The 25,894-nt window shown below is 40.3% G+C and overlaps 1 protein-coding gene across 11 annotated transcripts in view; it reads right to left on the reverse strand.

Moving 5' to 3' along the window:
- The window catches only part of mef2d (myocyte enhancer factor 2d), a 99,456-nt gene extending 73,686 nt beyond the window's left edge, over window positions 1-25,770 (reverse strand). For 3 of the 11 annotated variants that reach the window (XM_005944351.3, XM_005944352.3, XM_005944349.3), the window contains exon 1: window positions 24,930-25,770. The gene's annotated coding sequence lies outside the window, so the exon portion shown is untranslated. Of the gene's footprint in view, window positions 1-6; window positions 7,856-24,929 lie in introns of those variants that run through there. The other 8 variants (XM_005944354.3, XM_005944356.3, XM_005944355.3 and 5 more) reach the window with 7 other exon arrangements.
- Between the last annotated feature and the right edge of the window lie 124 nt (window positions 25,771-25,894).

The raw sequence follows: 25,894 nt of genomic DNA on the forward strand, positions 1-25,894 counted from the left end.
CCCTACCGTTCAATATGCGATTTTGAAATTCTGCTGTTAAACTTCAACAGCTACACTGCAACATCTCCACCTCCCCGTCATCTCCAATGTGGACCACTGCTGACGGTTCTTATCTGATGCCATATCCAAATCCTAGAAGATCTGATCTTGGTAAGATACGGTTGTTTGACAGCAACCACTGTAAAAGGAACGCTTCGCTCTCTGTGACTTTTTTGCAACAGCGACTCTGCTTCCCAAGACATGAATCTCAGCCCGTGCCCTTTCCTGACCTTGAAATCTCCAAAGGGGGGCCGGAGGGTGTGGGAAATGGGAGGCCAGGAGTCTGCTAAACAGTTGTGTCATTGAGTTTCCACACACAGTGAATACATGTATGGGTGCAGGCACGTATGTGCCAAGAACCCAACGGGTTAAACAAGGGGCAAAAATTCCAAAGGCCATATTCATCTTGCAGCAGTAACTTATATGGATAAATCTGTAAAAGGAGAGAAGAAAAATGTTTTCCCTTTGTGTATCTGGAACAGGAAATCTGCCCATGGTTTGGAAAATATACACCACTACTAAACCCAACAATCCTAATGTCAGAGTATTGAGGGCACAATTACTTCAACAACAAACACGGTTGCTCAGATGGCCTTATCTTTCTGCCCCGTTCTCCAGGTTTTTTCCCCCGCTTGCCATCCACATTTGTCATCTGTGTGCACGACTGCCTGGGGGCTCTCCGTGTTGAACACACGGTGTTGGCCCGGAGCCTAAAATGGGGATCTATGAGCCTACCTCCGCTCTCACTGACAACTGACTGCAAGCGCGGGCCAAGACTGTGTGGTGCTGGCTACATGTGGTGGGGATCCGGCACTGAGGAGAGGTGGGGGAGGCACAAACACTAAGCAAAGGATATCTATTCTCTCCTCTTTAGCAGAGCAGTAAAAGAAAGCAGCTCCTTTGCCCAGAGGCAAGTGTATTTATGTTTAAAGGAAACACAAAAGCATATAAGCTTCAGCTCTTGCAATGATAAACATCCATCCATGTAACTGCAAATCCTTGGAACAGCTGCAGAGAAGGCAAAAGATTTGTTTTTGCGTATTGTTCAATGTGAAAGGTGTGCCACCTGAGTGATGTGCCATGACAAAGAAAAACTCAAGAGGTTTTGTTGAAGACAAGCTTATTTGGTACTTTGTCTTTGTACCAAATGACTAATAGGTTTGTGAATAAGCATGATATGCTTTCAAGGGTCTGACAGTGAATACCCTGATTATGCAAATCTGCCTCCCTCCCGAGGATGGGGTAAATTAAAAAAAAATGACAAAGCTTTTCTTTGGTGTGGCACTAGTGTGAGCTATTTTCTCGCATGTGACCTACATTATTAAGGAATTTTCCACATTTTCACATCCTTACGACAAATCTCACAGCATAATAAAGCTCAGAAGATGAACATTTCCAACAGAACGTACTCATCCAAACAATGAGGATGTCTAATTACTCCACATTATCTGTGCCAGCATCCAGAGCCAATCTTCGTTTTACTTACATTTCATGTTAGAAATCTAGTGATTTCAAACCAGCAGGTTTTCAGATGCCCTAAAGCATCTTGAGTGGATCAAACCAATTTCAATTCAATTTTCACCATTTATTTTCACGTATGTCTATTCAGAAAATATAAGATAAGCACATTGAATTTGCTTTCATTTCTTTGCATCTGATTTTAGCCATTAAGGTAGGGATGTGATGCAAATGAAGAAGTACAAAACAATGAGGCAAAACCATTAACTCTGCTAAATCCTTTTATGTCATAATAAACTGGTTATTTGTTGAGATCATAATGACAAAAACAGTTAAAATCTGTTGTTAGAATTCCCGCAGCCATTGACGTCTCTTTTTGTGGGACCAATAAAGATGTGCAGTTTAACAATGTAAATCAATATATCAGTCAAGAAGTTACGAAAAAGATAAATGATTTGTAAAGCAAGTAATTGTTTGCCACTTAATAAATCAATAGATCCAGTTTGGCACTCTAGTATTTAGAGTTCTACTTTAATTCAAAACTGCCTTCAAAATGAGCAAGTTCCAACTGAAACACATTAGATTAGCAAAAATTTTAAAAATGTAATTAATTAAATGAAGCTGGAGGAGTTCTGTACAGAATCCAGACGGATATGATCACTGTTCCAGTTTGTTGTGGCTGAGCTCAAAGGGAATGCTTTTCATTTACTGATCAGTCTGCCTTCCTTCCTTTTCTCACATGCGGCCACGTAGATCACAGATACAAAAGTTGCAGAAATGAGCTTGCTCCGATAGGGCCCTGAGCTCACCCTTAAGGCGCGTCCACACAGGAAGTAATTCGTTCGTCATGCATTGCTTTGTTGCTGACAGCTGGCTTTTAGCAGACATTCCAGACTCCAGTCGCCTAGGTAACCCTCTAATATATTTAAAACTTTGCTATATGTCAATCAATGGTATCCTGCACTCTCACTAGCAGTCGCTTCAATCTCTTGCTTTCAAGTCATAAAAAAGTTTAACTTGGGACCTGCACACTTTGCGTCGCTAGCAATTGCTTTCCATGGTCTCTGCTAGCTGCGAAATTAAAGTCATCACTTCCTCTGTGGACATCTTCAGAGATAAGCCATGGAGCTTCTCTGCATCAGAAGGATCTATTTGAGGTAGTTTGGGCACTACCAAAGTAGAGTCAATGTCCAGTCTACAACCAACCACAACACCATAAATTCACTGGCTCTGGTGTCAGAATTGGCATCATCAGTGGTTTTGGTAAGGGCGTGTGTAAAAAAAATCTGCAACGACGTAGCCCACAGATTGTATCTGCCAATATTTTTCCATGTAAATTATCCCATCTTTTGCTTTACTCTTCTGAAAATACACCAGAGCAGGAGTGACTGTACACCAGCACTGTCAACATGTCAGGGGAAAGTAGGGAGAAGCGGCCACCCACTGAGGTGTTTCAGGCATATCCATGGTTGGATAAGCTTATAACATTTTCAAAGAAATAAATCTAAACTACACACAGAATGTGAGCTACTTAAAAATAGCACGAGACTGCACTGGAACACCTTTAGGGACTGCTGTATGTCACAGTACCGACCAGTATTGTATTTGTCTTTATCTAATCTAGCCCTTGCTCACTCAATCTGGGGAAATTTGGCATCTCCTAGCCCCTGGAGCTGTCGCAGCTATAGGTTAGAAGTCAAGAGCAGCAAGACAAGCCCCAACAGACGCAGCAACCTGTTCCCTTCAACTGTCTGCCTCACTCAGCTGGCTCCACAAAGGCTGCAACCCCCCACCCCATAAAAGCCTCTTTTTGCAGCTCCAAGCGCACCGCTTTTCCAGGCTGTCACTGCCCAACACAGGAACAGTTTTAGGGACAGATTATTAACATCAAACTCCCCTTTGAATCTGTCTTTAATATAACACAAAGCACTAAATTAAGCAGCGCTCTGATTTCTGCTTATTTTATGGAGTAATCAATGAAGTACCATTGCCTTCGTAAGGGAAATCAATCCCTGTTGACTAACAACATGCCTTCCTGTGTACAGTATACATTTTAATATGTAAAGTGTAGTAGTAAGCTTTTTCCATGTCCCTGCCAAGTGATTTAAAGTAAAATTACAGCTGGCTCAGTTATTCTAATTAATGACCTGTGCGTGAAACTTTATCATATTTTAATCTATCAAGTAAATTAAAGCCATAAATCACTCAACACCTGTGACTCCCACACCAGCATGACATAGTGCATTGTGCAGGACAACAGACATTCAGCTTACGCCCTGAAGGAAAAAAAAACCAAAAAAAAAAAACCCCCACACAACAAGAGCAGACATCTGGAATCAAAAGATCACCCATGTTAATTTCAAAGAGCTGTTGAGATCGAGAGGTCTGGAGGAGGAAAATTATCTCCTAAATGGTCATTCTACATAACAAGAGACCTTTATTACCACAGATTTCAAAGCTCACTTGCTCTGACCTCCTGTAATCTATACGATTGGTTGTTAGTGATGTTGGTGACTTGGGAGCTTATTATATGTCTGTACTTACTGTAAATTATTATTTGGAAGCCCATCAGCTGAGTGAATAGAAGAAAAAAAAAATCAGAACACATGGAGGCGTGGGGTGTGGTGTGGGCTGGTTCTTCTGTGACTCTCTCAGCCTGTGGATAATCTCACAACTTCATACACCGCTTTGCTCTGCAGCTGCTAATGGCAGTCTTTGTTCTGCTTTGAGCTGCAGTGAGCACATAAACCAGCCCCCACCTGCTGCAGGTTCTGGTTAGAGGAGCCCTCCAGATCTCCAGAGCAGAGCTGCAGTCCATGCTTTGGACTTGGTGTAACCACAAAACAAGATCCTCTTTGGAGAAGCAAGTAAAGCATGCCTGTGGTAAACACTTCATGTTGCCATATAATTACCTGTAATTGTACTACTGAAATGTTTGAAGTGTTACAAAGCCTTTTGCCAAACACAGAGAGGATTATTTCATGCCACCTGGACTGACAATAAGCTCAAATTGGCTGATATAGTGGCCCAGCCCTCCATACCAATAGCAGGAGGAATAATAAAAATGAACCAATCTGAATTTACTGGGCCAAATGTAAACAATGTCTTCTTACATCAGGATAAGCAGAGATATAGTAATGTGAAAATAAAATAGTGATAAGTGTTTCAGGAGCATTCAAATCAGCTTAGATCTCGAAGGTTACTGCTCCTAGAAACTACTAAAACAGTTTCTTCAGCTGTGGTTTGTCGGTTCATTTGCTACTGATTGGTTAGGGGAAAACGAAACAAAATAAGCCCCCTTGCACAAAGAATCTATCAACACGCAACTACTGCCAAACAGAAAGAATAAAGGAAAACAGAAAAGCAGCTCAAGATGAACATTAAATGTGATTTAATTTACCATATTTTTTAAATGATACATGCAGCTATTCTATCAAGCACAAAGATGAAAGAGTGGAAGTTAGCTGACATAGTCAAAATTACTTCTCGACACTGAAAGATCAGTGTCAGAGCCAACAGCTGAAACCAAAGCGCTATCAAAGTTTCCACAATGTCAAACTGAAACACAGTCTGCTTAGCTCTAGGACCACGCTGTCAGGTCATGAGTCACACCTTTGAAAGTTGCTACCACATTCTTCTTGCTGTCTAACAAATAAAAGTTTAGATAGCACTAAATATTGAAAATTACTTTCCTAACATTTAAACTTGAAGTTTTTTGATCATGACTGATTCTTTTGGACTCATTTTTGTACAGTAAGATCTTAATTATATTTAAAGTTTTAGGGTTCGGTTCAATTGCAAAAAAAACAAAAAAACAAAGACATCTGTCATGTAAGGAATCAAACTTGCTGCTCATAAAGAGACAAAATAGAGACATTGTTTCAGAGATGCTTTCTGATTCTGATTTTTTTTTTCTTTAACTGAACAATTGAGTCAAAGTGCAATGAACAGAAAAGAGGCAACGTAAGCACAAGCCGCTGTGTTGTGCACTAACAAATCCCCAGAGGGGACAAGGCATTTGATGTGCAATGGGGCGGTGAGTGCCACACAGAGCCAGCCCTCCCCCCAACCTCCACAAGCTCCCTGACATTGACTAACAGACATGCACACAAGCGCACACACACATACACACACTTCTCCTCAGAAACAGCTGACGTTTTAACAGGCTTACAACAGCTGACAGGCTACAGGTGGGGCAGAGAGGACCCTTCATAAGTCCTCTAACCCACCCCTCCTCCTTTTAGTACCCGGCTCATAATTCCCCCTTTGCAATCCACACACACAGAGACGCACACACCTGTTGTGACTCCAGAGGAATTGTCCTCTGTGAAAACCCTTACTTCATACTGTATCACCCACCTACTCACACAGACACACACTCCGTCTCCCCCTCAGTACATTAAAAACAGGGCTTTATGACCCTTCAGCATGTGTTTGAGTGGTTCGAGTGTGTGTTTGCTCTGTCCGACTGTAACAACAGATGCTACCAGAGAAGAGAACTACGGGCTAAAAGCACTAAGCTCCTTTGCCTTGCTTCAGTGAAGCCGGTGCTGGCATTACAGCGAGGAGAAAACCATGCTGTCATGTTAATCCATAATCATTTTAACCCACAATAACCCTGGTTTTCACTTCAATCACCACTGTGTAAAAACAGTTTGACTGTATGTGGATCTTATAATCCTAAGGTCACATTAAAGTCTGTTTATTATCACAGAGTATTAATATTCTTTAGATTGTTGAGAGAGAAACTTTTCGGGCATTTAGATTCTGCAGCCACACAATGCAATTCTTCCTTTGATGGAGACAGAAAAGCTCCGTCACACAAGCCTTATTCAGGAATTTGGAGATACCACCCCTCTTGAACATTCTCCAAACGCTTTTGTCAGACATAGTTCTCTCCAAAGTGAATTGTGGTGAAGCGCAGCTGAGATATTTAGGACGAGTATCTGTTTGTAAAAAGGAGGAAAGCTGGAAAGAAGAGAGGGGATTTGAAAGCGCAGCACTTCTTTGGATTGGATGAGAAACCATGGGGTGAAAGAGAAAAAGAAAAAGAAAAAACACATATCTGGATTATGTATTCTTGCTGGGTGTGCAAAACAGAGCAGAAAACAAGTTTCCATAACTTCTAGTGCAGAGTTTTTCCTTCTCTTTTCATCCAAAAGGTTCCACTACAACAGGGAGTTATTTACCAATATTCAGTCATATTTGATTGTATAACTTAATAGGAGAAGAACACATAAGATAGATTATGAGATAGCTGGTAGACTTTTCTCAGGCTTCAATCAGGAACTTTAAGAGAAAATTAACAAGTAGCAGAACTGATAAAGAGCTGCTCAATTCAGACATTAATGTTATCATTATATTATCAGCTATACACCCTAGCCGGCTAATGTGAGTTACCGCCAATGGCTAACGTTAGCGTGTGTGCTGGCCAGGTTAACATTTATGATGACTGTTTAATCTCTGTTATTGAAATGAAAGCTTTACTGAGCTACCAAGTCGCTTTCATAAAGGAAGCGACGTGCACTGACTGAAGGTGGGGGGAGTACTGTGTATTTTTTTGGAGCCACTCATGATTTTTACATGTACTAATCATGCCTGCTCCATATCATTCTGCATTTCTATTGAATGTATAGCAAATGGTGTGATGCACAAGTGTTCCACAGGCAGCCCACTTGTGCTGTGCTTTGCTGGACACAGCAGGGTGCCGCTATTGCACAGTGCATAGAAAAGAATTGGTTGCAAAGTCCAACACAGCACATGCATCCTATGTGAAAGGCCCTCAGTCTTTAAGATGCTTTGCCAAGATTACTGCGCTACTGTTCATGTGTTCAGCTGCTAGTGAGGGAAAGGGTTATGGGCCTTCTTGCAGCCGTGTTTTATGAAGTTCTGTGTCAGCAGGAGGAGGCAAAGGTGTCACTCCTGGTATTTATACTGTGGCAACTGAGTATCTAATCTGACAAATTTTAATATAAGTCAGCGTCAGAGTATCAACTTTTCTGAGACACATACTCAGTATGTCATGGTCCTGGGTTGTGCGACCCAGTGTTTTGTGTTTAGTCTATTTTGATGTTTATGGTTTGTTTAGGTTCATTAAGTTATTCCAGCTCATTTGTAATTATATTACCCTTGTATTAAGCCTCCCTTGCCCTTCATGTCTTTATGTATGTGTGTCTTGTGTTGTCAAGTTCATGTTGTCGCTTCTGTCATCTTCCCCTGTACTCCGTCTCCCTGGTTCGTGCGTCTACCTGTCATGAGTCATGTCTGCGTGGTTATGTTTAGTTCATGTCATGTCTAATCTCCATGTTTCCTGTTTTACTTTGAAAGTCTGTATTCAATGTCAGTGTATTTAATTTCACCTCTCCTGTCCTGTCGTTAGGTTCATGTGTGTCAGCTGTGCTCCCATGTGTGGCCACTTCCCCTGATCATCCCTCATGTGTATTTAGTCTCGGTGTTTCATACAGTCTGTGTCGCGTCGTCTGTGTTCCCACCCTCCATGTTGCCACAGCCAGTCTTTTGTATTCATAGTTATGATTTCCTGTGTCTTCATAGTTTATCCTGGTATCACTTTCCCAGTTTAGTTATAGTTTAGTTTTGTCACTGCGCTTCTGCCCTGTTTGCACTCCTTGTCTTCAGCCACAATAAAGGCTCGCTTTTCATTCAACTCAGTTTCGTGTCCACGCCTGTGTCTGCACCTGAGTCCTCCACACACTCTCCACACGGTCTGCCACTGCGACCGTGACACAGTACACATATGAACTACAGTACAATACAATAATATTTTTGAGCTGTATCCGTTGTATGTGAATTATGACAGTTGCAAGCACATAGAAAAGCAGCTGGATATTATTATAGGTCTACAGCTACTTAGGAAGGATGGATCAATAGGTGATGAATAATCAAAATCTGTTGCTTTGACATCAGGCACTAATATAGAATTCCAGTTTTGCTTCTTCTGTCATTAATTACAGTCTGGCCATAACAACTAACCAGTGGATAAACTCATTAGAACTTTAACTATTGTAGTGGTAATTCAGTTAGTCACACATCTGGTTATCCAGTTTAGAGGAGGTTAAAGGCTGTTGTTAAATCACTAATAAATGTAGTTAAAGTATTCTGGAAAGATCACAGACAGACATGGTTTCTGTTTCCACAAAACAAGTAAAGAAACATGGTGATGCTGATGAGTGCACTGCAAAAGCATTTGAACATATTCTTATCTAGTCTTCCCTCTGCTCTTGTTTTTCCCTTGCACTCTCGCCGCCTTTCTTTTATTTCTTAAGAGAGCGGGAGGACTCTTTCTCTCTGAGCCTGGTGGTGTTCCAGCTGTAATGTGATAACCAGTTCAATAACATAAACAACTGCCAGAATCCTCCAGAGGAAGGATGCAGAGAGAGCGGGAGTGTGTGTTTGTGAGTGTGTGTGTGTGTGTGTGAGTCAGTGGGTGGATGTCTGTGCGTTTGGCTTTACATGGGAGCGCATGTGGGCTGGAGAGCAGGAGAGGCCTGGGCGAGAGGTGAGGACGAGTCAGCCATTGAACACCATCAAATAAAACGTTATCTAATGCCTGCACTGACACGGCCCGCCAGAAAACAAGTACACTCTCTATCGACTGAAAACACGGCTGTGCTTTTGCCCGCGAAAACACTCCTCGCTGACGCCGTGAGCTGGGTTTGCACATCAGAAAAGAGACATGGATTTCAGCTGCACTTAGAAAAGCCATCAGAGTATCTGAAGCCTTTGTAAGAACAAATTTAGTGACTTTTAAGACCTTTCTAATATCTCCAAAAACAAGAAAAATACTATTTTCTTACAAAAAGATCCAAGAAAAAGAGCATCAAAAACTGTTCCTTTGTGCAAAAGTGTTATTACAGAATGGCTGGCATCAGCACCTCTTGAACTTGATTTAAAATTAATTATCATGAACAGTATATTATACATCAATCCCCCACAGTGTATTTAAACCCAATGATTACAAAAAGTGTGCAACTAAAGCATAAATAGCTTAATTACCCATTATCTCTTAACCAAATCTCACCATCTTCATCATCACGTGGAAAAATCTTATTCACTTCCTGTAGTTTTAGCCAGTCTCCTATAGTGAACTTCAGAGGTGGTATGAAAGTACTAATCATTCTGTCCTTTAACTGGAAGTTCCCCATATATGATTGAGTAGAAGTGACTTGGTTTTTCTTCAAGTGTGTAGCTAATGGATTTTCTCATGATCATGATCTCATGAGACCTCCGCTGCCTCACAAGGTAAATTCTGCTCCATTGCACTTCCCCTTAGTAAAACAGTATAAAATCTTAAACGTCATAAAAAGATGAAGCAGCACAGTTTCAATAAGAAGATATATTTTGAACCTCATGCTCTCAGTCACTGACAGATACCAGTGTTTGTGCATAAACACACACACACACACACACACACGCCTGAAGCCATAGCAACATCACATGCAAATACACAAGCAGAAGGAAGTGTGCAACTTTGGAAGAGTGGAAAGGGGATTTTTCAAGCTCCTCCTTCCTCTACTTCTTCTCTCTCTGGAAATAATCCCAACTGGGGTAAGGCTGTTCTACAGAAAAAGAAGAGGAACAAGGATGAATAAACACCCCCCCCTCCCTCCCTCCATGCATATTCTTTCTCCACATTAGCTTATGGCTATCTTAATGAGCCTTGTGCAGATGGTCCCATAACACTGCCACAGCTGTGTGACTGTAAAACGATGCCACGCCCCAGCAAGGAGGAGGCTGTTATGCATTCATATATTCAAATGAGGCCGTAACCTCGCGTTGGGCTTTACTGGAAGTGGATGAGAGGTGTGGGAGGTGTCTGATTAAGAGAGGGGAGAATGGGCGATGAGATAGAGGCTAGATGATAATGACGGAGAGCAAGAAAATGGCAAGATTTCAGATTAAAGACAGACAGAGTAAATAAGAAAGATGATAGGGAAAGACCGAAAGAGCACGAAAGAGAATGGGGAAAAAGAAAGAAGGAGAGAGGCTTAGTGAGAGACGAGGAGAGTGTGAGAAGCCTGGGTGTAGCGTTTCAGCTCCTGGCTCTTGCTGCTTGCTATTTCAGCTGTGCTGGAGTGCTGGCCAGCAGCCCCTGCTCTCACGCCATCGTAACCCCGTCAGTATGGTGGCACAGCAATTCGGTTGCATTCACAACTGACAACTGAGAGTCTCCCAATTTCTACTTCCCCCCCGTCTTACAAAGATCACATTTTTCCCTCCTTGGTGTGACTGACTGGAGTCACAGTTTCTTTCCAATCCCAATTGAGACCACACAGATCTGTGCCACCAACTCAGATCCCCATGTGTTATAGCCTTCACAGACTCTGATTAGAATCCTCAAAAAGGACCATAGAGACCAAGTTAATCTCACGTCATTTATCAGTGATGATACCCAGACCTTTTGGTAACATGACAGCTAAACTGAGCCACCAACAGCAAAGACAAAACAAAGCAGGAATGAAAACCAAAAACTTCATCAGTTTGTAATCATGGAGTTGCCTAAAGGTAGAAACTAAAGGAATGTGGGGAAGCCCAAACAAAATATCACCCAATGTCCTCTTCACAGCCTGGTACAATTAAGTTGTCTGGTCTTTTTAGCTAGTTTCTCTCTTCAGAACAACCTTATGGGGTGCTCAATCTTAGGACATACTAGCACAGGCAGCTATAGCCCAGAGCTTTCTACTAGGCTTCTCATCCTCTAATTTAAGTTACTGAACTCAACCTCTAAAAAGTCTTTGTGATATTGCTGCCTTTTGGAGCATTTTAATGGAATTATCTTACAAATAATGTAGAGTGTTGTCTGGAACATCCTGTCCAAGAGGTTTGTGCTCCAGTGTTGTATGTTATTAGTCTGTTGCACCTATAAGGTTTATGAAAATCAAGCTTACAAGGTTGAAGCCAAGATAGTGGGTTTAAAATTTAGAGCATGGAAATCACTGTGTATCATCAAGGCGGTTGTGTCACTTCAAGTTTATCGTTCATACAATGAACTCACGCATGATTCCCCCTCAACACCACCAAATGCAAAATAGTTCAGGGTTAAAAGTGTATAGTAAATTCAACTATTCAGACGGCACCATGAAAGCCACAAGTGACTTTATTTCTTTCTCTTTTTTTACCCATTTCAACTGCTTCCTTCTGTAAGGCGAAGAGTTTGAAAAATCTGGCGTTCACTTTAACAAAACAGTTCCCGGCAAAAGCAATTTAAGGTATGAGTTAACGTTCAAGTTTTGAGTCAGCAAAAGACTTCTGATTATGAAACATTTCTGTTTCTGGAGGCAGAATGATCCGTGTTTCTGAATACTGAATGATGCATCTGAGGTAGTACACTTTCCTAAAACAGATGCATGACATTTGAAACAAAAATCTCTTCTCTTATACATCTTTTTTTTCCCTCTTGTAGCTTCCTCCGGTCTTGTAGGTGTGCTCCTTGATCCATGTCCCAACTTCATCTTTTTTTCTGCTTGCTTCTTCCTTTTTAATCTTTTTGCGAGGGATTGTTCTCAGAGTTCTCTGGCAACAATACCAGATAGACCTCCAGTGAACCATCAGTGTGCACAAAGGAGACTGCAGCTTGAGTCATTCAACAGAGAAGCCTTAATCTAAGCTAAATATAATGCTGTGGATTGCTGGCCATTGTTGATTCTGATTCTCAGTAATCCTCCTGGTATCTGCTGCTCTTACTGGATTTCTGGCGAAGTCAGGAACCTTCGATTCCAGCTGTGTTATAAAATGCTGATTTTGTGATGCTATGAAAGCAAGGTCCATTACTATGAGACAGAAATCCAAACTAGGACACTTGTTTTTTTATTTCCTTTAAAAATCAGTAGGACACTGGAGTGAGTATGAAAGCATTAAGTTTTGAATTAAAGTCAGAAGCAAGACAATACAGATCAAGTTGACCTTATTTAATAAAGTTTCACTCATTAGAAGTATTCCAGTTTATGGATTTAAATCAAATGTTCATTGTTATTAGAGGTTTAAATATGTTGAGTCCAAGTCATCTAATTTTTTGATCTCATAAACACAAAAATGTTATTTAAATTAAATAAGCAACAGTGCAGGCAGCTTATTTGATTATTTCTGCTTTTACTAAGTGCTGTTTGTTTAGTTTATCATTTCTCTTCTTTTCACTTTCTTTTTTCTCCGTTTAAGAACTCCAAGCTTACTAAGTGCATAGGAGAATTTTTAAATAAAAAGGCTGTAATGCTGAAGGTTGTCAGAAGCTGAACTAAATAGATTCAAACTGAACGCAAGTGGATTTTGATAGTACGGCCTTGTCAAGGTCAAACCAAGATTGGTTTTCTGCAGTGCAACCCTGAGAGTGCTGCGAGTGCCCATCAAGCCCTGTTACTAAAGGTTAATCCTGCAAATTGTGTTGGGTTTAAGTTGCATTAAACCTACAGAGAAGCAGCGGGCTGTGTCTTGATCCAGGGCCAGTGGCCTTTGATCCCACTGAACACTCTGTACGATATCCATTTGGCTAGTTTTGCATTAGATTATTTTTTTTGGTAACAAGTGTATTAAAATAAGGAAAACACAACTTAATCTGGATAAAGTGCTACAGTGAAGCACACTGCACAAGGCAACAGAGTGGGATCACAAAACACCACAGACTCCAGGAGATGAAATGTAATGAGAGGGGCAGAGACCTGCAGACTCCAAAATCCCTGATCAAAATAAATGTTACGTGCATTCAGTGTTTTTATTTTCTCATCTGCTTCTACCTCGTAGTCAAAACGAGGTCAGCCCAGATTTCCATTTTGGCTCCAAAGCTGGTTTTCCAGCAATTTCTTCAGAGGCAGACCAAATATATTTAGCACCCTGAACAAGATATTTTTAGCCAAGAAGAAAAAAAAGCCAACAACTGAGGGATTTACCATTCAGTTTTTTTGTTTTTTCCCCCCATTTCTCTTCAACTTTTATGCACCAGACCTTCACATAATAATTGCATCTCACAGAACGAGCAAACACGGTATACATCAACAACCTTTGGAAATTATTGCACATTTTTATCAGCGCTGAAACCAAACTATTATTTTTTTTTTTTCCAGTGCTATTAAGTAGTTCAGGATTCAGCATCTAGCTCAAGGGCACTGGCAGAACACTCAGGCTCCTGTGACCTTTCAGATTACCAGAAGGTCTCTTTAAAGTCCAGGCCACCCTCCTGCTCTACTTCCCCAGAATCTGTCATCTGAGGACAAGGAAGAGAAATTCTCTGCTGCTGTTGATCAGGGAGATGAATGGAAAGTCTGTGGTAAACCACAGAGGGCTGATTATGATTTAGGTCATAATTAGAATCAACAGAGAGCAAATTTTGTCAAACAGGAATTTGGGATCCAACTGTCTCTATAAGATCAGAGTCCCTGAGTGACATAAAGGTGAGACCAGCAGTCACCTTCCATATAGAAAGCCACAACATCTCAAGTTGTTTTCATAGCAACAAAACTTCCAAATATTCTGCATCATATTTTGCTGATCAGTATAGAGCAGAGGTATATCTCACAGGTTTCCTCTTCAGTGGACAAAGTGTAATGGCCATATTGATTAAATGGCCCCGGGAACTAAATATCCCCAGAACCTTATTCACAAACCAATTCAGGAACCAACACGAGAGCATTAGCTCAACTGAAAACACTGATTGGTTGGCAAATTGGATCAATAATGGATTAAATGAACTCCCTTTCATACTATAATGACACTAACTTCTCATTATGCCACCTTTGCTTGTTCACAGCGAATGGAACAAATGGCACTGAGGCTCCAGTGTGTGTTTTCAGATAACATGCTGATGTACCCGAATCAGAGGTGTGACGTGAAACAGAACAGAGTCGTGGTGTCTGGTGTAGAGTGCTCCATAATACTGGATCTCCCTTTCCCACAGACATTGATTCAGTCTCTGGGACTTGACTCTGGTGCCGGCTTAAAGGTGCAACAACAATATCTGCCTATTCCATTCCTTTACCTTTCACACAAAACACATACATAATATAAGCACAACAGTCCTGCACTGAACACACTGTATGAAACTGGTCATTGTCAGCATGAATATTACCTTACACCTGCCATTAAACCTAATTCAGTGCTAGAAAGTTTTGGTATCAACTGCAAAGAAGTATCAAAATAGTCTTGTATCCAAAGCTACCATTAAATACCTGATGGTGTGATTTTAGGATGGATCCCAAATTAGAGTTTTGCCAGTTTTAATCTATTTGATGGAGGCAAAGTTACTTTTACTTCAAAAGCAATTAGAAAATTGTTTTTGTAGAGAAACAGGCATTAAGTTACAAAAAAAGGTCTATAAATAAAAAGGTTAGTTTTGGTATTTGTAACAGCAGTGGCATTGATTTTTTTTCCTATCCGCCTGCATGTAGATGAGTCTGTAGACGTGTCATTGCAGTTTGGAGCTTCTGTTTCATATGTTACTGACAGTGAGAGCTCCAGAGCCCCAGAAAGTCCATTCTAATAGTTCCAGTCATTAATATACCTTTTTTCTGATGGTCACTTGCACTTTTCTATTTCCTGTGGCAAATAATTTTTTAGAAGCTTATAGTTTGATTCTTGATCCAGTTGGCCAATCAGAATCAGAACCTAAAATATGACATTTCTGCCCACAGCACAATAGATAAAGGGTTACTAATGCATTTAAACTTAGGTTAACCAGCTCTTGGATATACTGAGATGTCTGGTTTTCATAACTGAAAATGTTTTCATTTTTTGGAAAGTAAAAAAGATAGAAACTTCACTTCTATCTGATTGACTGATTGCAGTTTTGCATTCAAAACTATAACTTAAAACTTTAATTCTAGAAAGAAATGCGGTTGCTGTTTGAACAAGCTGATGTGAAGCAATAAAAAATGACTGCTGACATGAAAGAAAAGCACATTCTAGGATTCTTTTAAATCTACAAGTGAACTTAAGAGGTCTGCTTATAAAATAGTTATGTATTTTGAAGATTGAATCATCTGTTTGTTAAATATTGAATGGTGAATTTAACGGGGCAAAAGTGTTTCAAATGAATTCTTGCAGACATGTTTGACATTTTATTGACCTCTCACATAGTGATACAACATCTTCTCACTATTCAGTCAAACGAAGACAAGTAGAAAGACAAATTGCAGTATATTACAGCATCAAAAGCTTAGAATGTTTCTCTAATGACCATCTCAAGTATTTAGGTTTTAAACAGGTTTAATGCTAACCTTATGCAAATGCTAGCTACCTTTATCAAAACAAAAATATACCAAAGGCTGTTTGGGTTCCTTTCTAACATTCATGGACTACTATTCAAATAAACAACCTATAGTATTAACACTTTGAGGAGGAGATGGACAACACTCCTAATCACATCCCTAGTTACATACAAATGTGAATTTCTTTACAATGTAGCTACTAATTTTCTCAAAAGTACTAGACAATGTTATACTATTTTGGTACTCTGTGATGAAAAATGGTTTTTCAAGTAGTAACTTACATTTTAATTTTATATCCATCTTGTCCTGTGCCTTTTAGAGATCATCTGTCAGTCAAACAGTATGGATGGGAATGATGTCTCGTCCTCAATGAACTTTCAGAGAGTATCATAAAATCATCAATCAAATCAATTGTTCTTACTGGAATGTTTCTCAGAGGAAAAAACAGAATAAGTAAATGTTTAAAACTACATAGAAGAAAATATTTGATTCCAAAATTACAAGACATCTCTGAGTAAGGAGTAATAAAATAATTAAATAATTTATAATACTCAAATTGAAAACAGTTAGCCAATTAATATTATTTGTCATATTTTGTACCTTAGCTCTTAACTTAATTAAGATTTTTACATCATTGTTATTTTAGTATTTGCATTCTGAAGAGCAGATTAGACATTACTGTCCTGAAACATGCTGAGGATCTCACCCAGACCACAGCCTGTCCAACACAAACACAGCTAAACTAACAAGAAGTCTCCATTGAGCTGTTTGAAGCAGCCTCCATCCCGCACAGCCATAATCAACACTCCACTCCACGACTCGAAAATCACTCCACTCGTTAAGCTACCTCTTCACAGAAACACACACACACTTCAGTCTTCCTCAGGGTGGGCCCTGATCACCTCCCTGCCCTCCGGACTGACTCCCCCCACATCTCCCCAACCCGATCTTCTTCCCTCTTCTCTATGTGCTCATTACCTTAATTGATGTTTAACCCATAGATCAGCAGCTGATGATGGCCCAATTAAGAGCTTGCTGGAGGACAGGGATTAGTCCTGTGTAAGTAAGGGAGTTTGTTGGCCTGCAGTTACAGCTTTTGTGTACCCTGATTTTTCACTTTGGCCTTAAGGGTCAAATCAGAGAGACCATGTTGGCAAGTACTTACAGGCTACATGAGGAAACAATTACAGTATGTACATTAGGGAATTTTCACCAGTCACGACAGCAAAGCTGGTAATATTTTCAGCTCGTGAGTCTGTGTACATTTGTCTTCAGTGCCAAATGTGGCCCTGAAGGGGACCTGGTTCTGGTTTGAGTACTTTGGCAGGTGTTTGTATGTCTGTACAGAAATTTTGTCAACATGAGTGAATGACTCCAGAAGTTGGGTGGCGAAGGGGACCCACAACTGTCTGTTTGTCCGCATGTTGACAACATAAGAGCTTCAGTACCATCCAAGATTAATTTAAAAAACACTCATGTGTTCGAACCATATGCATCATATACCGGTGGAGTCCAGTGCTGCCCAAAGTGACTAGTTTCATTATCAGTGAAAACACTTTTCTCTGTTGCTCCAATTTATATATTATATGGAAGAAAGAAAAAAAAAACGTCCAACACAGACTCCACCAACCATATCTTTTTCAATTTAAGAAGCCTACATCAATTTAATATACAGGTTGATGATTTTAATTTGGTGGTCAACCAAAACACGCCATTGCTGCAGCAGCTCTTTTCACCTTCTGGCTTCTTTAAATCGCTCGTGCATAAAAGCCCAGTCTGTTCTGAGCGACATAAAAAAAAAACATTGTTTGCATATTTTTATGAACATAGCAACAATCCACACAAAACTGGTAACTAAACCTCACCATTCATGTGCACACATTCAAGCCAGAGCCATAAACAAGTCACAACATTACAGGATGGCGTTAATATTTCCTGGATTATTTGTGTTATATTGTCATGGATTACTCACAAACAAGCCATCTGAGGACAGGTCAGAGACATGAAAATACAGTAACCCAGACACTGATTTCCATATCAGATGCAAAGTTTCTGACAGTCTGCCTGTTTTGCAGTCATTTCTGTTTTGTTTTGGTTTTTTTAAACATAGCTTTATGGACATGTGAGCAAGGCAAAGGTTAACTACATACATATTATCTTTTGTGACTTTGCAGACCTTTTGCATGCACAAAAAAATTATGTAAAATGTTAAATGGTTCATTAAAGATCGTAAAAATTGATATGGCTAAACAATTTGTCTACAAGATATTTCAGGTCTTAAACAGTTTTAGTTCCTGCCAATAAAATAACTCAAGTTTAGAAATATCTCTTTTCCCTGATGTATTCATAGGTTTATTTTTCACTGCTTTAACATCGCATAAAACAGAAATTACAAAAATCTAAACAATCTGTGACGATGTTTGAAACCAAATAATAAATGCATGCTTTTATGGGGTGGTATAGTACTTTTAACAAGGTGAGACAGATGGTGTTCTCACTTCACTGAGATCCTGGAACACTGATATTCAATGCCACGTGTAAACCATGAGGAAATATCCTAAATCCCACGTAAATGTTTCAAAGAGTTTAAGAAATACAAAGGTGGATCCTGTTTTTTTTTTTTTTTTTTTTTTTAAAAAAAAAAAAAAAAAAAAAAGGACCAAAAGATAATCATATGCTGGACGAATAATCAGATTTCTTCTCTTCTTTTTTTCGTCCAAGTGTTCCCAGCTGGTATGAAAACAAAAGCTGGTAAATTACAGCAGAGCTCAGAGCCGAGCACGGTCATGCTTTGCCAAAAAAGCATTTCAGATCTCCCTGATATCTTTATCGCCAGTAGTTCTTGTCAGGAGACGTAACACTTCTTGGAAAGTTTGTTTAAATTCAAATTTTGGCATAACCGAACCCATGATCGCAGATACTTACCGTTTGTTCTGATATCTGCTTTTTTTTTTTTTTAATCATTTTAAGAAATACAGCAATGTTCAATTGATAGTTTTCTGTAATTCAACTTCTTTGTCAGTTGCACATAAAGGCTGTTTTCCAAACCACGACAATAGCAATTTGACAAAAAAAACCAAACAAAAAGCCTTATCTCAGGGTCCGCATGGTTTTTTTCCAGTGCTTTCAGCCACGTCCCATGGTCTTTATTAGTAGACAGGAAATGTTCCGCTTGAATAAAAGCTATTTTGGTATTCCATTCGTGAAGTTAAAATCAATGTTAAATATTTCACAGCATTACTACAGAGAGATATACACACAGATTTGAAATTTTGCAGTAGATTTAATTTCGATTTACTACCACTAAATTGTATTTCAAGTATCGATGCCCCCAGATTGCCAAAGAAAATGTTGGCTTGATTGGTTAAATGGATTTTTGCAATACTTAGCGCAAGTAACAGCAAACTGTATCCGTGTCATGTAACATTGTTCGATAAGTCCTATTTATTTTGTTTTGCTTGTAATCCGAGCATGTATAACTAAAAATAAATCAAATCTAAAAATCTAACACACTGAACTCTTCCACTCGAGGTCAGGGGAAAGACAACAAACAGTAGGTGCGATGAGCCGCACGAGGAGTGGCAAATCTCGCCTGGGCTGGTTCCTCCACTACACGTGGGGCTTCTCTGGCTGCAAGCACAGAAGGGAGGCCATTTTAAAATCACAGCAGGGGGAGAGTGGATTGTGAGGTGAAGCTTGCTGCTGCTACTTCCCACATTAAAAGGCTGATGGTCTCCTCTTGGTACAAAAACACCTTTGGCTTTAAGTTCCATTAACAGAGAGGGAGTGAGGACATTTTTTTTCCTCTTTCAATGTGCCAGGCTAAAGCATTGCCCTGCAATGATTGAATCATGGCCATAATAGCAGAAGGCAGAGGCCTGCTGTGCGGCTGAGTTCTTCCTGTTCTCCTTGCTCAGCGTGGGAACAGCCGTGGATAGAATCTGCCCTGGAATCAGCACACAAAAGAGGCCATGAAAGCAACAGGACCAGAGCAGGTAGTAATTGCTCCTTTCTGCTGAAATGCTCCGTCAGTTTGAAAAGGAGCATGGCTTGTGGTGCAAGGCTTTCAGTTTGACAACGGTGAAGGGGTGACGCTTATCTAACCCAACCTACAAGAAAGGCTTTTGCGCCATCGTGGGATGAGAGCGTGGGTCAGCTGAGGGTGAAAACACAGGGAAAACACATACCCAACACAGATGCTTTACTACTATTATACAAGGCTAAGTCTGAGTTGAAAGGGTAAACAGGCAAATCAATGAGATGGCAGGTGACTTGCCCTGCACAACATGGTAGCTACAGTAGCACAGCTTGCCTCTATTCAGCAACTTTCTTATTTCTTTTCTCTTCAGTTTCCTTGGTGCTGAAATATAAAACAGGGTTTTTAAGTTCCACGGCATGCTGATGTAATTTTCTGCTCTCACTAGCTAATGTGGCCTTGGCTTCAGCAGTGATTAAAGCCCATCAATACCCAGCCCAGCCAACAAACAAATTGATTAATGAAAATTAGACCTCAGACTTTTCCACTATGAAAGTCAGGAAGGTCTTGACTAATGGAGGGCTCTGGAAAATCTGTCAGGGAACAAATGCACTGCTGCTCACTTGTTCCTTAGTTTAATTCAAATCTCTGGTACAGTGTCTAAGCTTTCATTATCCCAACGTAGGTAAGAAGTGTTAGAATTTGGTCGTATTTTATCAAAGCTGCTGCTTCAATTAATGATCAGGTTTAACTAGCACATTAACTAGCAGGCATACTGCCAGAGCCCAATTATCTAAATACCCACATAAATTTAAGAAAACACACTTGCAACATTAGTACCTCGTGCATTTTTAGTCATATCACATTATAATTCTTGGTAAATAGAAGATTTTTTTTTCTAAGCACTTAAATGAGGTTTCATGCCTCCTTCTGCAGTTTAGGACCAACATGCCTCCTTAAAGTGCTCGGAAAGATTACAAAAAGTTATTACTTCAAATCTCCACATGGCATGGTAAATGAGGGCAAGGTAAACAAACATTATCCAACTTGCTGGTTAGTACTGATTTCAAATTAGTCAACCTTCTGAGTCCTTCTGGATAAATGGCAGAGTGGTGAAAAGGAAATCAGAGCGCTGATGAATGATTAAATACAGAACTCATTCCTTTTAAGAGGCATTTTATTCTTTCTTCATAAAACTGTGATGGCATCGTTAGATAACATCTCTTGATTTCATTATACTGTGAATTATTCCACTAGTCACACCCCTTTGATGTTAACTAACTGAATGTTAAATAACTTCTAGATTGAGTTGACTGGCCAGTTGATCAGGGAAAAAAAATTAACTCAGCAGAAAGAGGTGAGGTTCAATCGGTTAGGCATTCTTATTGTTTCAACAGGCCTAGGTCCTAGAGGTAATTACACAGGAATTACATATGACAGGCAGGTCTGTCAACAACCTTTGACGTTGCTTATCATTTTGAAAAAAAATAATCCGCCTAGCGTGAGTCATTTATTAAAAAGGTTACTGCTGGCTATTTCAACACATAATCCTTACGTGCACACTAGTGTCTTTAGCAGGTGGCTTGCTTCATTTATGCATTTGCTAGAATTAAACTTTAGAGGCCTTTTCTATGTCCAAGAGATAAGAAAGAATATAACACGTAACATCGGTACCACAGTGGTTCAATGCAAAACATATATTTATATATTAAAATAACATTGAATGGTTTTAAGATTTTTGCCACTTTATTTTACTTTTTGAGTGTTCTGCTTCCTTGATAATTAAAATAAGTAAATATTCAATAATTAAAAGACCAATTGCTGAAGATGGTCCCCTGTAGAAGATGTGAACTGCTGCTTTTGAGCCTCATGTAAGATTCACCAATGGAGAGCTGTTGAGAGCTGGAGCTGTATGGTCAATGTTGAGCACTGCAGAGCAAAGCGCTGTGTGGAAGTCCACAAACATGCCAGCTATCACCAGTTGTTGGATTGACAGCGGCAGGTTGGAGACTTTTAACACGTCGTCCAACCCCAGCCCTAATATGAACTAATTAGCTGACTAAATTCAAATGAAAGTAATGAATAACTCAGTCGGTTCAGTCATTTATCATCAAAACATTTTCTTCTCACAGCTTCTCCAAAGGGAGGATTTGCAGCTTCTCATATTGAAAATTAAATTAACATTTTAAATTAATTTATTATTTGGCCAATTCACAATTTTCAAACACTTAACTAAAAAAAAAAAAAAGTTTAATTAAGTATGAAAAAACAATCAGCAGCCTCAGCATTAATGCAATGGCATTTAAGGACACGTCCTACGAAGCCATCAAACTGAATGTTTAAATGCTGTACGCACAAGAAACCACAGGGCTGTGTATTTAAACACGTTCAGCTATGTCACTGTGCTTCTGACAGACACCGACAATCTCTGCAATGTCTGGAAAATGCGCCGGCTGACTGCCTGTGTTTGCAGTTCAGCAGGAAGCTGCACCAGGAGAGAATGATTGTACTTCCTCAAATTTGCAGAAGCAAAGAGAAGGAGGGGGGCACGCCCCCCCCACTGTGTTTTGACTGTGTCCAACAGAGCACACGATGGGAGCACATGGTAGAGCTCTAGCATGGAAAACCTAAACCAAACCTGGTTTTGTTCGTTTTGTTTTCCCCATGTTCTCAATCTCAACTCTTAATTTGGATTCAGCAAAATTTATTTCAAGATTATTCATTTCAACGATAAAAGTCATCTCTGTAAGTTCTATCCTAGCTTGGATGGTGTTTTGACTGGGAATGAGAGCTATGTACAGACACACCAGCAGTCACAGTTCTCAGGGACACAAAAGCCCATTATGACAGTTGAGCCTATACTGTAAGTTATCTGAAGCATAAGCCTCTTTTCACTGAACAAGTCCGGTTACAAAATAAATTTTGCTCAATTCATGGGTTGTATTCCTATATGGCCACACAAGCATAGGGGAGAGTACTTTGAGACTCTATTGCACACCTAAGAGCAACTATTTTGCCTCCTTTTAAAGGTGCACCAGAGTGCAGCAGTGGAATAAACTTCTGAAGGAGATGGCAATGTTTTATATAGGACCTCTGATAATGTCAGAATCAGGATTACAGCCAGCAGGGTCACACCTCACAATCTCGCATGGAAGTAAAAGGATAAGAGAGATAAGGTGATGCATTAGTAAGGGGGATAATCGCTGCCTGGACATTTTGATAATGTCAGAAACACAAAAAGCATTTCTTTCAATCAGTCCAACTTCAGATTTTACTCACATATCTTTTAAAAAAAAGATATGGCTGATGTAAACGTTAGTGTTTTTAGTGCAAAACCTAAGCTAGAGATTGGGGGAGAACAGCATACAATACAGGTGTTAAGCTAGGGATGCTGCAGTTACACCCAAACCTGTGACCACCTTTACGTCTTAGACTTAAACTATACTAGAGAATTAAACTGGGATACTGGCAGCTTCAAAACAGCGGCAAACTTTCAGGCAGCAATCACATTTAAGATGTTAGACCAAAGGAAAGCTGAGGGAGACCAGGAGAAGATCTGATGTTGGCAGGTCCAGTTTTCTGGATGACGTTCTGACTCTGTTTTGAAGACTGATTTCACTTGAGAGTTGTAATTTGTTACTTCTTAGAACTTAACTTTCATTTCTTGATTCACCATGCACGACATGTTCATATTAAGATTAAAAAAAGCAAAATAAAATCTATTTTCGGTCTTAAGTAGTAAATAAGCAAATTCTTCTGTGAATATTAACAAGGTTTTTTAATATATATATATATATATTTTTAGCTTTCTGATTTGATGTTACTTGAAATGAGGAATTTAGTTGCAATTCGTGATACTTTTATATATTCATCAGTGGTTTAATGCCCACAGTCAGTTCTGCCCTCCATCTCCATATTACCTGTCTTATCAGGACAAACACTCATCTGTGGTGTAAGCTTCTAAGGCGTACATGCCCTACTGACAAAGACTCACAGAGAACACCTAATCTGTTCTCCTCTGGCTGCTGCAACGCTCGCTAGCACCCTTACCTGGACTGGCTCCCTGGAGAGCCACTGACACCTTTTTGGCAATCTGGACTTTACCTGCAGGCATTGTTGAACCGCTCATCTGCCAGTGTTGCGGTGCATTCCTCTGCTGCACTAGATAATGATGTAATAGATAACTGTTCCTCCTGCCTCCTGACATGCCAGACTCCTCTCTAGGGACATATTCTCATTGTCTTGCTGCCCTCTAATCCCAATCACCTGCCTCTCTGAGATGCTGTGCGTGGGAAAAGAAGGCAGACGGGCCCCTTCTGATTTCAAGCAAAACTCAGAGCTGACTTGACAGCAGCTTTATTTGGGTTTATTGATGCCATCATTACGGGCTGCTTCCACGAGTAAAATGGTTTCCGGGTTTCAGGGGGAAATTAGAAGTTTGATGGCACTCTCTCCCGGGAGAGAAGCAATTACGCACGGCAATGAGAGCACAATTGTCGGAAATGGGCTCATGAAAGAGACATAAAATAATTCAACAGCCGCGATAGCTTAAAGGATATGAGGGAAAGCGTCCGATGTGGTTTTTGATAAAGAAACACAATTTCACCAATCACTACAGTTTTCCTAGAGCAAAAACTGCGCTCTTCTCTCTTCATCTGCCCACTTTCTCCGCAATGTAAACCTGTCATTTAACACGTAAACAAAATTGATGGCACAATAAAAGTTGCCAATAAACTAAACATGCGTTCTTTTCATGGAATGAAATTGCTTTGAAGAAATGAAGAGAAAACACGTCAAAACCCGGCTGACACTTGTCGTAAATCGTTTCTGACAGCTCTTAATGGAGTGTTATTACTGTTGCGCACAACGCTCAAATCCACCAGCTGAGAGATGCTGTTTACTGAAGGTCTGTGGGACTGAAACGTGCGAGCACGCAGTGAGAAGTGAGCTCTGACTGTGGCACTGGCATTAACTTAGCAAACTACACGAAGAACTGTTTTCTTGATACAAACACTGACAGACACTTGGGAGGTTTTACACGAGCACCGTGCACATCCTCCTCAGAGTTACCACAACCACGGCTCTGTGGCAGTTTTTCAACTCCGACACAAACATGCAAACACCACAACAACAAACAACACGGCGACTGGACACGCAGTTGCCAGAACTGCCCAAACACAAGAAGAGGCAGGAAAAAAATGAGGCAAACGTGAAATGCGGACACAAGCTGGTAAAGAGTGACTTACCCGGGCAGTGTCCACATCTGTTGGATGAGACGGGAGATTCAAGCGTTACACTTCGTTGCATTCAACGCGTTCAGGCGGTTTGGACGAAGATGAACTCTCCGCCGAGCGCGGTGGACTACCAATTAAAACAATTCTTCCTACTTGATGTACAATGTAACTATTTAGTTATGGCAAATGGTGCCTAATCTATCCAGAGTGGCATTGCTTTAAGATTGACAGGTGCGCGACCAATGGGGGGCGGCTGTCCGCGATGCCTCGACCAATGAAATTGTCGGTGCGGAGTTACTGGAAGGTGAGCTGAGAAGTAGGAAGGGCTGATGGCGACATCATGTGTTAAGAGTTTATATCCCTCCGCTTGTCTTGTTTTGAGAGCAAAGACACTCTCACTGCTTGTTATTGTGGGCTACATTAACCGGAAAATTGGAGCTTATGCGACTTAAGCATATTTTGATTGTTTTTTAATTCTTGCTTTAGTTGCTTTGAATTCCCCCCTTTCCCAGATCTCCCACCATTTAGGAGATTTTCGTATAATTTTCGTGGGGAAACGAATAAAAACAAACGTTTTAAATTATCGAGTGCCATCTTTTTCTCTCGCACAATAGATGTTTAGGTTGTACATTTACCTAGAAAGGCCAAAATACTGCCTCTTTTCAATATCCAGTCCCTGGATAAATGTTAGGCTACGTCCTTTATTTGTTCTATTCGCATAGGCAGTCCTATTATACATGTTGCAATTAAATAATAAAAATTAACTATTTGATTTCCGCGTGGAAAAGTTGTGTTTGTACTGGGTGTCCACCGAGTGGGGTTCAGTAACTTTCCGCCGCCCTACTTAACCGTTCTTGGCGGAGGAACACGATGTTTACAGTGGGGACATAGGGACGTTACCTTGACACATGTAGTCAGTTGGCGCTTGTGGCGGAGCAGCGGGAGAAACACCTGCATGAAGATTACTTTTGCACCCT

This window comes from Haplochromis burtoni, unplaced genomic scaffold (genome assembly GCF_018398535.1).
Source record: "Haplochromis burtoni strain Fernald_Lab_line unplaced genomic scaffold, NCSU_Asbu1 Contig_352, whole genome shotgun sequence".
Lineage (NCBI taxonomy): Eukaryota > Metazoa > Chordata > Actinopteri > Cichliformes > Cichlidae > Haplochromis > Haplochromis burtoni.